The following is a 15,075-nucleotide window of genomic DNA, read 5'->3' on the forward strand; positions in this document are numbered from 1 at the left end:
GGTGAAAGAGACACTAGACGGACCGACAGACCGACAGACAGACAGGATGCCCAGGTGGCTACTCACCCTCACAACATCACTGTGGCATGTGCTGCGATACCCCTGCTACAGCCAAGGCCCAGAGAGGCTTGGCACCTACTGAAGGTCACACAGCAAGTGAACAACAGAGCCCAGACCTGACCCTCGCCAGGACCCGCGCTACCTGGCGGCCTTCGAAATACATCCGACACCGAACGCACACTTTGTATAGTGTGAGCACTTCACCTCCACTAGGCTGACACTGAGCTGACACACTAGTATATAACACACACTAAAACAGCCAGTAGGAAAAATGTAAAAAGAAAAAAATAGACCTGCATACTGTATATTTGTTCAAATGGGGCTGCTCTTTGGCCAACTATTTCTTTTAAGGTTGGGGTCCTACGATTAAATTTGTATAGGTTTCTGCCCTGGCTGGTGTAGCTCAGTGGATTGAGTATGGACTGAGAACCAAAGTGTCACAGGTTCGATTCCCAGTCAGGGTACATGCCTGGGTTGCAGGCCACGGCCCCCAGCAACCGCACATTGATGCTTCTCTCTCTCCCTCTGTCTCCCTCCTTTCCCTCTCTAAAAATAAATAAAAATAAATAAATAAAAATTTGTATAGGTTTCTAACTCCAAATGTGGGAGCTCAGGCCTGTTAAATTAGCTAAACAAGAAGGACAGCAGACTGGGTGACCTTCCTGTCCTGGGGGCCTGCGTCAGCAAACCAAAATTCAGGCCTATAAATAATACCCCAAGGTTAGGAAGTCAGAATGCTAAGGACGACCAGTGACAGGCAGCCAGCCAGGCTTCAACGACAGCCAGTCATGCAGTTCCTTTCTCTGCCTCTGCACTTTCTCCCTCCTGGTCTCTTCCCCGGGGGCCTGCCCGGGGGGCGCCCCTGACCCCTTCTGGTTTGGTGCTGCCAAATTCCAACGAATTTTTACTCAAACAAACTCTTAAAAATTTTACATGCCTGGGTTTATCTTTTAACGGGCCCCAAAGAGACAGTTAAAAATTATTAAAGAAGACCGTTTGGATGATATAAGTGGCATTGAGCACGTCAGGAAGCAGACGATTGCCGTTCAGAGAGCAGCAAAATGGGGGAGAAGGCAGGAAGCTTTCCCAGGGTTAAAAAGAAAAAAAAATGGGCCCTGGCCGGGCGGCTCAGTGAGCTGGGCACCACCCCCTGCAGCAGAACGTGGTAGGTTCCACCCCTGTCAGGACACAGGCCTTGGGGACAGGTTTGATCCCGGTCTGGGTTCGTGCGGGAGGCAGCTGATGGATGTTTCTCCCCCTCTCTCGTCCTTCCTTTCTCTCTGATATCAATACACATATCTTCTGGTGAGGATTAAAAAATAAAAAGTAAAAAACAGGAAGCAAGTGCAAAGCTAGGGGTCGGCCTGTGTCTGGGGGCTGGCTGCCTGGACGGACCGGGGCTCTGGTCGGGCACAACGTGTAAGACAGGGCCGTGCAAGTCAGCCATCATCGGCCCTGCTTGGCGGACGCGACACCCTGGCAGCAGCAGCTCCACCTGGAGCCTGGAGACTCACTTCCACACCACCAGGAGCTGCTGGAGTTCAGTGGTCACCGACACCCTTGAGGAGGCTGGCGATGGGGCTTCCAGGGCATTTCTGGGACCTTCCGAGATGGCCAGGCTGAGCCTGTGAGCCCTGCTGGCTTTCAGCCCCCATGTCTGCAGGCAGGTCAGCTGCCTGACTTCCTTTAGCTCCCTCCTGAGACCCCTGTGTGCCCTGGTAAGTCCGAGACCACCACAAAGCGACCACTAAAAAGAGTGTTCTCTCTCAAGATGGGGATTTTCTCATAAAATGTATGGTTTAAGGGCATCGTAATAAATTTTACTTTTCCTCCGCCAGCTGTTCCTGTTTATTGAGCACCTACTACCTGCCGAGGGAAGAGACGTGAAGGAGAACAGGAATGTGCATCGTTGAGAAGCCCCTGTACTTTCTCACTTACTGTATTACACTGGCAGGAGAAACACAGTGTGTCTGACTCCGGTGGAGCCAGCACGGTCTTACGACTGCAGCAAACTGAGGAAGGGGTCCAGGTCCTCTGATGCATGGGAGGATGGACAGGAGCTTGGTGAGCTGGAATCAGAAGCAAAGCTTCTCGTCTTGCCCACATCCACAATGCGGACCCAGGGCAGAGTAAAACCAGTGTAGAACCAGTACATTAGATTACTGGATGCTCTTAACCACACCTGATACCAGACAAGCGAATGACACTAGAAAGAAGGTCAAATTCTTGTTCTGAGGGACATAAGGGTGTTCAACTGTCATTTCAATAGAAATAAGCCTGTAGTCCTGTTAAACGATTTAATGTTGGCATTAAATATGGTGTAAAATCATTTGCATATTCTAATTTCTGTTTGTATAATTTCTCTAGATTTTAAAGCACTGACTTTTAAACTGGCATTTGTATTGAGCCTTATCATGAGACAGTGTGTCCGGGCCCAGGCTTTTCCACGTGTGCTTAATTATAGTGTTGCTCGATAACCGGAATCGATTAGAGTTGAAAATTTGAAGAAGGAGATGTGAAAATAAATTTTTTATTGTTTAGAATATAGTACATTAAGCATCTTAAACTTACTCCAGAGTTTTAAGAAACATGGTAAATATTTAATAATTCAAATCTTCAATGGCCGTAAAGCCTTGTCAACCCACTTACTCTGTGATATCAAAAATGTCTAGATTTATTCACTAATGTGCATCTCAACTATCTAAGTAAATGCCTGTCATATAGTACGTATTTAATTAGTATTATTTGGGTTCACAGGCTGACGGTCAATCCACTGAGCCACACCAGCCAGGGCATATTGTTTTTTTTTTTAAATGTCTAAAAATGAGGAACTGAAACCTTAAAATAAGTGTTTGCAGTTAAAGCTATTTGTTCAAAGAATAAACATTATCCGCTCCGGAACTGGCTTCCTATTTCCAAGAGCAACCTGGTTGCTTCTCTAGCAAGGGCGTCCCCTCCCCTTTTCCACCCACCAGAAGCCCCTCAGCCTTATCCTCACTCCTGTTTCCCCCCCCCCGCCCCCACCCCCGGCGACCACCCTGAGGGCTGGCGAATGAGTGGAGGACTACAAGACAAGTCCTGGGCGGGGCTTCGAGACGCCCCCCCCACAAGCCCCGTGCAGAGATCCAGCTGCCCCCCCCCAAACACACTGCCTTCCTTGTGCCGAAGGCTTTTCTTGCTTAACCCCCCGCCAGGCTCATGGAGTGAAGTGAATGAACCGTGTTGATTTTTCTGCTGTGTTTCTGTTTGTCTCTCCGGCCTTTGATGGGGACAAGTGACTCACCCCAGACCCTGTCAGAACTTTCTACATCTTGATACCATCTAGATGACTCATGCCCACGACACCTGGGGAGCGGGGCGAAGGTGCTGTTTGCTCAGACCAGACTCACTCTAAATGTATTCTGTCCCTTCCTGGAACAGAAGCCAAAAGTTGTTGGTGACCCCTGGCAGCTCCGGCCCTCTGGTCCCGGAATCAGCGGGGTGGCCCTGTTCACACTGGTTGGCTGTAACTGAGCCTGTCTCCGCGCCTTCTGGAGCTGGAGGCTACGGGGTGTCAAATTCACCTGTTCAGAAGGTGTGATGTTTGTTTGACGGTGACCTCTGGCCCAGAGCAGCTTCATACCTGCTGCTCCGGTAAAGAGACTGAAGCCGAGTTTCAATCACCTTTGTTCCATTCATCAAAGGCAACGTTCACCGTGAGTGTAATTACTCCCGTCAGTGTATCACGGCTGCTCCCAAAACACACGGCCTTTCAGAGAGCACAAAGGAGCACTGTGCCAGCCGCCGCCCTGGGAAACGGACGGACAAACACACCATTTACAGCCGTGCCCCTCGGGCCGCACCACTTACCCTTGGCTGTGCGTGGCCATCGAGCGGGGACCATATTCATTTCACAAGCTGAGACTTCATTATGAGCATAATTCAATGTGGGGGCCTTTGCTGGGTGTTTAAAAATCAAGCCACGAATAAACATTATGCTGGGGAGAGGTCCCTGGGCTACAAGACGAGAAGTCACGGGTGTGGTTCTCAGTCCATTGGGCTGACCAGCGGAGACACCTCTGAAACCCATGCTGTCCCATGGGGCACGTCCGTTTTCTCATCTGAAGAGTGAGGAGATTGGATACATCGGAGCAGCGGTTCTCAAAGTATGGGCCAGGAGCCCTAGGGGTCCCTGAGCCTCGGTCTACTCTCGAGGCCCAAATGACTGTCGTAGGTGGTGTTTGCCTTTTTCACCCCCGCTCTCTCACCAGGGGCACAGCGGCATTTCCAGCGGCTCCGTGACATGTGAGATGACAAAGGCTAGAATTCGGGGGCAGATATGAGAACCCGGATTTCTGCTGAGCCACAGTTTAAGGAGAATTACAAAAATGTACACCATGCCATGCTTCACACTAACATTTTCTCATTTTAGAACATGGATTTACTTTTTCATTTAAAAATGGTATTCCTGTGAACATGGGATAGGGTTATTGTCATTATTTTTTTAATGTTTATTGATTTCTGAGAGAGAGGAAGAGAGAGAGAGAAAAACATCAACAACCTAAGACAGAAACACCGATCGGGTGCCTCCCACGTGCACTCCAGACGGGATCTAACCCCCAGCCCAGGCATGTGCCCGGACCAGGAATCGAACCCCCATCCAACCTTTCAGTGCACGGGACGACGCACCAACCCATTGAACCACACCAGCCACGGCTACAGTCATTATTTTTAGATGAATAAATATTTTCAGTGTTTGGATGGTGTCATTTCTAATATGGTAAAAATGGATAGGTTCCATGTAAGCAAGACATTTTAAGAATGCAAAAGAGTCCTGAGACCAGAACGTTCGGTACCCACAGCATGAGGTCAGCTTTGGGGCCCTTTGTCATTCTGGAACTTGAACTTCCCTTGCCTGCTTGTCATTGCTTCTCTTCTTCCCCATTGCATACTCACTGCCACTTTAATAACTAAGACTCTACTTATTGCTTACTCTCACTACTTACTGCGCGTACTCCCCCGCTCCCACGTCAAGTCCCATGGACCGAGGCACCGGTCTGGTGCATCCGTGTATCCCGGGCTGCCAGGAACCGGGTGGCACAGAGCAGGCCCGTGGTAAACATTGTTCACGGAAGAGGGGAGGGGGGAAGGTTACAGGATTTAGTTCTCCCAGTACCTGTTTCATCTTCAGGGCAGGTTGCACTATCTCTGTTTTAGGGGGGAAACTGAGGCATCAGAAATGAAGAGCCCCTCGCTAGATCACACAGTAGGTGGCAAAGCCAGAAGTCCCCTCCGTGGTCACATGACTCTGTTATCCGACCCCAGAAGGCATCCCCTTCTCCAGCAGAGCCCCGGAGTATCTGAGTCCCTGCAGTTGGTATTAGCAGGGAGCCTGTGTCCAGTCAGCCCCAAGAGGTGTGGGGACACCGCTTGCCCATGCACAGGTTGCTGGTAAATGACCTCAGAGCCCTTGGGAGGAGCTTAGCAGGAAGGCTCAGCCCCACGGCAGGGGGGTGGGGGGAGAGCTCTGGGTGTGAGACCAGATGCAGGCCTTGCAGTCAGCTGGGAGTCTCTGAATGAGATCTGGTGACACAGCTCAGGCCCCGTCGACCACTTCTGGAGTGTTTTGAGCTATGCCAGGTGCGCCCTCTGCTTTTGCTCTTCGTCAGTCCCCGGTCAGGGAGCCACGGTCACAGACCAGGCCTTGCCGCCTGCTCTGGGCATCTCCAGGAACAAAGAGGCGGCGCTGCCCTCAGCCAGCCAGGGCCCTCGCAGGCACGGAGCTGGTGGAGCCCATTTCCATCCCAGCCTCTGCAGCCTGCAAGTAACCGCCCGCCACCTCCTCTAAAAGATCCTGGTGCTCCTGCCAGAGACGCTCCAGGCCTTGGCAAAAGGGGGATCTTCTGGGCCTTCAGGAAGCTGCGCATCTCTATGAAGAAACAGTCAGGCAAGACCAGCCATTACAGCCCAGGAGTTAGGCCCCAGGAGTCAGCTCAGAGAGCCAGCGAGGTTACTGGGAGGATAATAATGTACAAAACAGGGCCTGGTCCCCAGGGGGCACCCGATAAACTGCAATGACGGCAGTCTCCATCTGTTTGGGCTGCAATCCCAGAATGCAGTAGACTGGGCGGCTTAACCGCGACAGGCATCCGTTTCTCACGGTTCCAGAGGCTGGGAGTCTGAGATCAAGGTGCCAGCAGATTCGGTGTCTGGTGAAGACCCAGTTCCGGTTCATACATGACCGTCTTCTAGCTGTGTCCTGACATGGTGGAAGGGCTCAAGGGAGCTTCCTGGGCCTGCTATTATAAGGACAGCAATCTCTTTCTTGAAGGCTCTTTCTTCACGGCCCAATCACTTCCCAAAGACCCCCACTTCCAAATACCATCATATGAGGGGTTGCCTTTCAATATATGAGCTTGGGGGCCATGCAAACTTTCAGACCATAGCCACGATTACGAAACATGCTCAGTAAACTTCTGTTCTCTTTTCTCCTCACTGTCTTGCCTTCCCTGGGCTGCATCTTGGGGTAGCTGGTGATGGGGAATGGGAGAGGAGGCTGGTAATGCAGATGAAGGTCATGCCAAGCAATTTGGATTTCATCTTAAGAGCAGTGCACAGGCGCTGAACGTGTCTAAGCAGGGGAACAGCATCATCCGAGCAATGGATGAGGGAGCGTGTCTGGCTGCCGGTATAGGCTATCAGGGAGGGCCCCTGATAGGAAAGTGACTGCCAGGTGCTGTTGTGCCTATGAGACCTAAGAAATTGATTATTAAAGAAATTTAGGACCTTGGATTTACAGGCCCTGGGTCAGGATTATTTGGAGTGGGCAAAAGAAAAGTCTGGGGATTACCCCTGGTCAGCTGGGAGATAACCCAGATGATGTGCATTGTCAGGGATGGGTGTGGCTGAGCCTGCTGGATTCATCCTCAGCACAGGCTCTTCCAGCTAAAGACTACATTGCCCAGACTCTCTTGCAGCTACATGAAGTCATGTGACTAAATCCCACCCAACGGGAATGTGCAAGACTGCCCTGTGCAATTCTGAATGGTGCCCTCACTGGGAAAGGCCTCTGCTTCTCTTCCATCCTTCCCCAGGGTGAAACATGGACATGGTATGTCCATCTTCAGCCAGGCAGACGAGGGCATAACAAGATGGGAGGAGCCTAGGTCCCAACATCACTGGCCACCAAACCAGCCTCAGACCACCTTCCTCGAGTGTTATTCTGGAGAACAATAAACTTCTATGTCATTTAAGCCTCCATGTCTGTGGTGTCTTTGTTACTGACATGTTGTGTTCAATTGCTGTTCTCTGTGGAGGGCAGATCTGCTTGCTTTTGCTGTATTTTAAGTGACTGGGAGGTTGAGAGACCGAATCTCTGCACCAAAGGCTGTCAGAGTCCCCAAACTCCGCCCATAGGGTCTGCATCCGTGAGTCGTATGAAAAGCACCTGCTAGGTACCCGAGGCTCATGCCAGCTCAGGGCAGGGGCCATCTGGTTCCACAGCACATATCTGGGCAGCAATGGGCACCTCACACCTGCTCTGGCAGGACCGGGTCAGGACACACACCCGACAGCGGAGGCCTCGGAGTCACCAGCATTTCGTGGAAACAAGTGGTATCGTGTGGCCCCACAGGTTTACTGGAAAAGCAGATAAAGTGAATGTGACAGATGCCTTTGTTTGTTCTTCAGCAGGATATTTCCCACAATGTCTTATATCTTTGTGTTAGTTATGCAAAGAGAGTTATTCATCCCGGGGTTACTGCCCCCCGAGGGAGGGTTCTAGGGACATACCACATACGGGCTTCGCCTTAGTCACTGTTTGTTCAATGACTCGTTTATCAAGTTCATCGGTGATCAAAGCACTTAGTAATGGGAGACACTTTGGAGAACAAAACTCGGGAGTCATAAAGATCTGAAAGACTGGAATAATGCATTGAAGCTGGCGAAACTCATTCATTCATTCACTGAACATATTATATGAGCATCTAGAACAGGCCAGATGCCGTTGATGGCGCTGGGTCACAGCAACGAACAAGATGGACAAGGGTTCCACTCACACTAAACTTGCATTTTAGCATACCAGAGAACAGGCCAGCAAAATCAGATAAAAGATAAATTAGTGAGAAAGCCATGCCGTGATAAATGCTAGGAAGGGCATTGTCAGCACAACGTGATAGTGGTAGAAAGGTGAGCCACCTTCTGATTGGGGGGGGGGGCCAGAATGCACAGCCCTGACCCAGGGACACTTGTCGTGGGGGATGACAAGGAGCAGCCCTGCAGACACCGGGGCAGAGCCTTCCAGAGAATCGCAGGGCAAAGGCCCTGAGGCAGGAGCGGTGATGCGGGAGCAGCCAGAGGCTGGTGCGCCGGAGGACAGTGAGCGAGGAGAAGAGAGGGCGGAGAGGAGTGAGCCCCGGTCTTCTGGAGCTTTGAAAGGAGTTGGGGTTCTATGTTATGTGGAAGGAGACGCTTTTAGGGGACTCTGAGGAGAGAGGCAGCATCACCGAATTGATTTTTTCAGAGACCGTATCGGCTGCTGTGTGGAGGGGGCATCGCAGGAGGGCTGGGGCAGGGGGGTGCTCACCAGTCAGGCAGTGACGCCTGAACGTCAAGGGGAGCGAACCAGCGACGAGAGGACAGCAGCAGACGAAGGGAGACACGAACAGATTTGAGACGGGCTATGGAGGTAGAGCCCACGGGATCTGCTGATGCTTTGTGGGGCCGAGGGAGGAGGAAAAGTCAAGGGCGGCTCCTGGGATCGTGACCTGAGCAGCTGGTGAGGGATGGTGCTGCTGCCTCAAAGAGGACCCCTTCTCCTCATCTCCACCATGAACTCGGGGGTCCAAGCCACCCCTGTTCCCTACCTTTGTTCCCGCTGCAGTCACGTGGCCGGCTTCCTGCTGCCACCCGCCCCGTCCCCACGGTCAAGGATGGCGTCTGTGGAGATCAGCAGTAAGGGCTCCACGTGAACGCTCCCACGTGCTAGCAGGTGGCAGGTAGCAGGTGGGTTGGAAGGAAACCTCAGTGTGGTTCATGCACAGAGAACAGGGGGACCGGGGGTCACTCTGTGAACTGTCCTGAGATGACAGAACTTGGACATGCTTCTGACCAGGGAGGGGACAGAGGACACCAGGCAGGGGAGGAAGTTGGAGCTGAAGAAATGAGACCGAGGCAGGAGCTCCATCTGGGACACCAGAGGTGGCGGGGCAGGGGGCGGGGTTCTCTCGCGCACAGCAGGGCAGGGACCACGGGGCTCCCAGGACCCAGCAGTGACCCTGGGCTGGCCAGGAGACGGTCCAGTCCCCACCACGCTGTGCAGCTGGCTGTTGGTATACTTTCGGTTCCTGCCTAGGAGTCCACAAGGCCAGCCCAGTGTTCTGACCGACTCAGGAACAGGGGTGAGTCAGATCCAAAGTGGAGGGGCCCTGAGAGACCGACTGGGACCCCTAGAAATGAGCAGGGACAAGGACAGCCCAAGCTGACCTTCGGGTTCCTTCTGGTCTTCTGGTCACCAACCGCTCCGCACCACCGTTAACATGGAATTGACCTACATCGAAAGTTCTTTTTTTTTATGACACCTTTCACCGTAACTGTAGATGGTGACTCACCCTCCAGACTGTACTGAATGTTCCACGTTCTTGCCACCGTAAATGCACGTTGCCCCCGATAGCTGGAGAGCGATTTCATAACCCCCTTTTCTCTTTTTCTTGTACAGGATGTCAGAGATCCCAGTCACTGCCTAATCTAACTTTTTTTTAAAAAGATTTTATTTATTTTTAGAGAGGGAAGAGAAGGAGGGAGAGAGAGAGAGAGAGAGAGAGAGAGAGAAACATCAATGTGTGGTTGCTGGGGGCCGTGGCCTGCAACCCAGGCATGTGCCCTGGCTGGGAATCGAACCTGCGACACTTTGGTTCACAGCCCGAGCTCAATCCACTGAGCAGGCGTACCAGCCAGGGCTCTAATCTAACTTTTTATTTTGTTACCTGATTTTTAAAATGTACTCGGCACTTTCTTACTCGTGCTAAGACCCCTCACTTTCCTGGGAAGCTGCGTCTCTCTAGACTCCAGTCCCTGGGGCCCGCACCGACATTCGACATGTCCGGCACTCGCTCAGCCGACACCGAGTGTGGTGCGTCGGGAGCTGCTCTGCGCTTCGCAGAAAAGCAGGCATGCACCCTGTGCCGCCACAGCAGCAGAACCCGTGCGGGGAGATACAGAATGTGCAGGACAAACAAGTCAGACATAAAGGATGTTAAATAGTGATACGGCTTAAGGGGAAACGAGAGCCTGCTGGGTGGTGGTGGGGGTGGTTGAAATTTTAGCTGGGGTGGCCAGGGAAGCTTTCAGCGAAGGTGACAATTTAGGGAAGGTCTGAAGAAGCGAGGGAAGGAGCCAGGCGGCCTCTGGGAGGGGCATCCCCAGGAGAGGGGACAGCAGGACGTGAGGAAGGACCTGCCTGGTGTCTGGGGACCCACGGGCTGGTGCCCGGGAGGGGCCCGGGATCCAGGAGAGAGGGGAGATCGCAGAGATGGAGGGCAGCCAGGTCACCAGGCCTGGGGGGACGTGGGCTTTTCCTTTGAGCCACACGGGGTCCGCCGAAGGGTTGTTAGCTGAGGAAGAACGGACCCAACCCACGTTTTCACCAGACCCCTCTGGCGGCTGTCCTGAGAATGAACTATGTCTACGAGTGTTCAGAAATGAGTACAAGCATTCTCATTCACACGGAAAAATCACTGTGAACACGTCAAACAAGGTCAATTACTTCTCAGGAAAACTGGAGTGAATGGTTGATTGACTGACTGATTGACTGATTGGTTGAATAAAAGGTCAGATGGTTACTTTTTTCCTAAACTAGAGCAAGTGGTTCTTGCAGGAAATAATCTCCCCGTTTTTCTACACAAACACTCACATGCAGGGGAAAATAAGGAGACAAGAAAGCCCTGGCTGGCATAGCTCAGTGGATTGAGCGCAGGCTGCGAACCAGGTATCGTAGGTTCGATTCCCAGCCAGGGCACGTGCCTGGGTTGCAGGCCATGGCACCCAGCAACCACACATTGATGTTTCTCTCTCTTTCTCCCTCCCTTGCGTCTCTAAAATAAATAAATAAAAATTTATTTAACAGCGATTTTCAACTTTAAAAAAAAGAGAGAGACAAGAAGGCACAACTCACTGAGGACAGTCCAAGGTTCCTCTTGCTACCCAGAAACACAGGCACTCAAGGTCAGATGGGAGGGCCTCCTCGGGTCTTCCTGCCAGGAGGAAAGGGTGGCGGACCGAGGGGCACGGTCAGGTGGCCCAGCCCGGCACTCAGAGGTAATGAAAGCATTAACTCGGAGCCCAGCCCCAAGGAGAGGTGATTTACAGCAGCTATAAACAGGAGGTGCTGATAGCTCCGCGGGTCTGAAAGAGACACAGACACCAAAGTTCATGAATGGGATGGAGAGGGGTGGGGGAGCCTCGCAGCCCCTGGCCGAGAGCCGTTCCTCCAAAGCGTGGGCGCGGCGTAGACAACCCAGCGTCTCAGTGACTCACAAATGTGCCTGCTTGAGTCTGCAGCATTGTTTAGCTTTAAAACGTTCATCCGGGTCTTACTTTGTCACCAGCAGTGGCAGGTGAATTAAATGACAGTCCTCTGCTAGACGGACCAGCACAGTGGTGACTGGCCCTTGGCAGGTGCGAAGACCAGGGGCAGAGTGTGCCGGTTCACGATGAGGTCGGCGCGCTGGGCACTCTCCATTCCGGAGCTCGCTGTGGGAACCCCGCTGGCCGCAGAACAAACACTCGGGTGACCAAACCATGTGTCTGTGCGGGTCTGACTCACCCTCCAACCCGTTTATTTAGGGGTTATCAATGCTACAGAATGCAGCAGGTCCTCTCACTATTTCTGCTGTTCGGGCTTGCCTTAGGCACGTCATCGTGTCCTTTAATGCCGTGGTGGATGGGGAAGGTGGTTTATATACAGAGCGCTGCCTTATAAGGGAAAATGACCGTGGGGCAGGAGTCTGTGGTCCCAGCCCTGCCAGAAAGCAGCCACATGACTGTGGGAAGGAATGGATCCCCCTTGGGCCTCAGTTTCCTTAAAAAAACAGGAGCTGGTCTCGCTTATCAACTCTCTAAAGCAGTGGTCCCGAACCTTTTTGGCACCAGGGACCGGTTTGTGGAAGATCATTTTTTCCCAGACGGTGGGGGGGCAGAGGGCGGGGAGGTGGATGGTTTGGGGATGATTCAAGCACATTATGTTCAAGCTCACCGGCTGTACAGCCTGGCTCCTAACAGGCCCAGACCGGTACTGGCCCATGGCCCAGAGCTTGGGGGACCCCTGCTCTAAAGTGTTTTCCAGTTGTTGGAAAACCCAGTGTTCAGGCCCGGGTACTTTACCACCCACGGCAAGAGGATGACAGTGAAAGAAGGCAGGGCCGCTAGTGACAGCCTTGGTCTTGACCTCATTCCTTGCCGTGACCTGAAATCCTGCCTTAGCGCGTACAGCACAGCCGTGATCAGAGAGGCTGCTGGGAAGGCAGATTGACCCCCCCCCCCCCCCCCCCGCTGTCCAGAGAACTCTCACTTATCACACGCATGGACTATGAGCCGGGCATTGTTCTGAGTGCTTCAGAAACAGTAACTCACTTCATCCTCAGGCAGCCCTGGCAGAGGGGTCCTGTGGTCAGGCACGTTTGACAGACAAGGAGACGGAGGCCCAGAGAGGCTCAGGAGCTTGCCCAGGGGTTCGCAGCTGGAGGGCTAGTGAAGGGCGGAGCCAGGACTGGACACCAGGGTATCTGATCCCACGGGCTGCCCTGCGGAGGGAGAGACCTCCGCTCCATCCAGTTATTATGCTTTCGTGCCCACAGAGGGCCCAGGGGATGCGTGAGGCCGCCCACAAGCAGAAAAGAATGACAACAGGCCCTTTGGAAACGGCTTTGACTTCTAGGAAAGTCCTGTGGCTGCTGCCGCCGCCGCCAGGAATTTAAAAGAGGAGGGTAGACACAAGCAGCTCTGGGGACCACTGTTTTGGGGAGATGGGGAGGCTGCTAGGCGACCCCAGGGCAGCAAGGGATGCCTGGTCCCTGTGGGGGCCGCCCGCTGGGCAAGAGCAGAGGGCCAGACGGATATTATCCGTGTTGTGTGGACACCTGGAGGCGGGAGGTGGGGATGGGGTGAAGGGGTGGTGGGGTTGGGGGTGGTCTAAAGCCTGACTCGATCCCTTCCAGGACCCCACATGTATCCGAGGAATACCGGCTCCTTCTGAGCCCCACCCAGTGAGCCAGGGTGCACGAGCAGGAAAGGAAACACAGGTGCCAGTGTGCGCGAATTACATTCTTGCTGCTTCTCAGTGTGTCCTTCTCTCCCGCACCGCCCCCCACCCCCCGCCCCCCTCCCCCATCAGGATTGCCAGTGTCTCATACCTGCGTGTGATTTTCACTGTGCTGGGCACCTCAAGGGCAGGGGTGGAGCCTTCCTCACCTCTGTCTTTTTGGCGGGTGACACTGTTTGCTGAATGAAGAAATAATCGAGCTCAGGGCAGATGACGCCTCCAGCTGGCCCTGGAGGGACTGCCTGGAACTGTGTGTGGGCTATCGATCTGGATTTCCAGGGAAACACAGGCGTGTGTGTAAGGACACGTTTTTTGCTCATTTTTCAAAGGGTGACTTGGTAAGCTAATCACTTTTAATAATTACATCTGGCCGCCCAAAGAACTCCTTCTCTGTAATTTGCCCCCAGGACATTTGGTATGGAAATATGACACATTCGTATCCTGGGCAGTGTCCCCTCTGGCCTGGTCCAGGGGCCTCTCTCTCTCTCTTCGGGGAAAAGAGACGGCGGTTGACGCGGGCCATCGGATCATTCCATCCCGGGTGGCTCCTGTTAATTTCCTTCTCACGCCTTCGACTTTTGATCCCGAAGCGCAGGGGCTGTGCTTTTATTAGGCTTAATTTACTGTGAAGTGCAGCGCTCCTTGTGAATCAAGCCATAATCGTCAATGAGTAATCACAGGCTTCAGCCGGGGCCAAGGTCTTGGTTCAGCTGAGTAACTAGGAAACGACGAATAGCAGGAAGGTTAAAAAAAAAATTCTAGGAAGGCTGATATTGCCCCAGAACCAGGATAAGCCGTCTCATTATGACCGGGCGACCACCCAGGCACACAGGGTTGGGGTTGGCCACAGTGTAGGACCCAGGCGGGGCAAGGGCGCTGCCTGGAGGAGCCCAGACCTCCTCAGAAAGGGAGGCAGGGAGTGATAGGGGCCTGGGTGGGAGTCAAGGGTCCCAGCCGGCTTCTGACTGCAGCTCCCTCCCCCTGCCTCCTGTACCTCTTCCAGTGCTGGCATCTGTGCTCTGGCCAGATCATTTTCTGCTTTTTATCTTCACCCAAGGACATGCTTATTGATTTTGGAGAGGCGGGGGCGGGGGGAGGGGGGAGGGGGGAGAGAGAGAGAGACAGAGAGAGAGAGAAACATCAATGCAAGAGGGGAGCACTGGTTAGTTGCCTCTCGCAAGCACCTGGCCTAGAGACCAAACCCACAACCTAGGCATGTGCCCTGAACAGGAATTGAACCTGTAACCTTTTGGCTTACGGGACAACACTCCGACCAACGGAGCCCCACCTGCTAGGGCTGGCCAGAGCATTTTCAATAGGGTTTCACACACTTACCACTGAGTGGGTAGGGATGACGGTTTTTCGTGTACACGATGTTTTTTTTTTCAAAGGGTCCCTTTCATAAGATGCTTTCAGAGGGGAGTTTGGAAAAAGAAACGTAATAGTTATGTCATTTTAAGCCTCTCTGCCACGTGCGCAACACTGATACATTCCTGACCCATTTGGTTCTGTGTTGCCTGTTCGTCCCAGCCTGATGACAACGTTTCCAGAATCACCTCTTCTTCTGCAGAGGTGAGAAGGAGCCCACAGTTTGAGGAGTTACAGCAGAAGAAACACCGGCTGTCAGGAATGCATTGCCTGCAAACCGCGGAGCTCCTTCTGACACCTTTCTGCTCAGATATGTCGGAAGTGACCCAGCGTAAGCAAAGGGCCCGCCACCG

The sequence above is a fragment of the Phyllostomus discolor genome, chromosome 2 (assembly GCF_004126475.2).
Source record: "Phyllostomus discolor isolate MPI-MPIP mPhyDis1 chromosome 2, mPhyDis1.pri.v3, whole genome shotgun sequence".
Classification (NCBI taxonomy): domain Eukaryota; kingdom Metazoa; phylum Chordata; class Mammalia; order Chiroptera; family Phyllostomidae; genus Phyllostomus; species Phyllostomus discolor.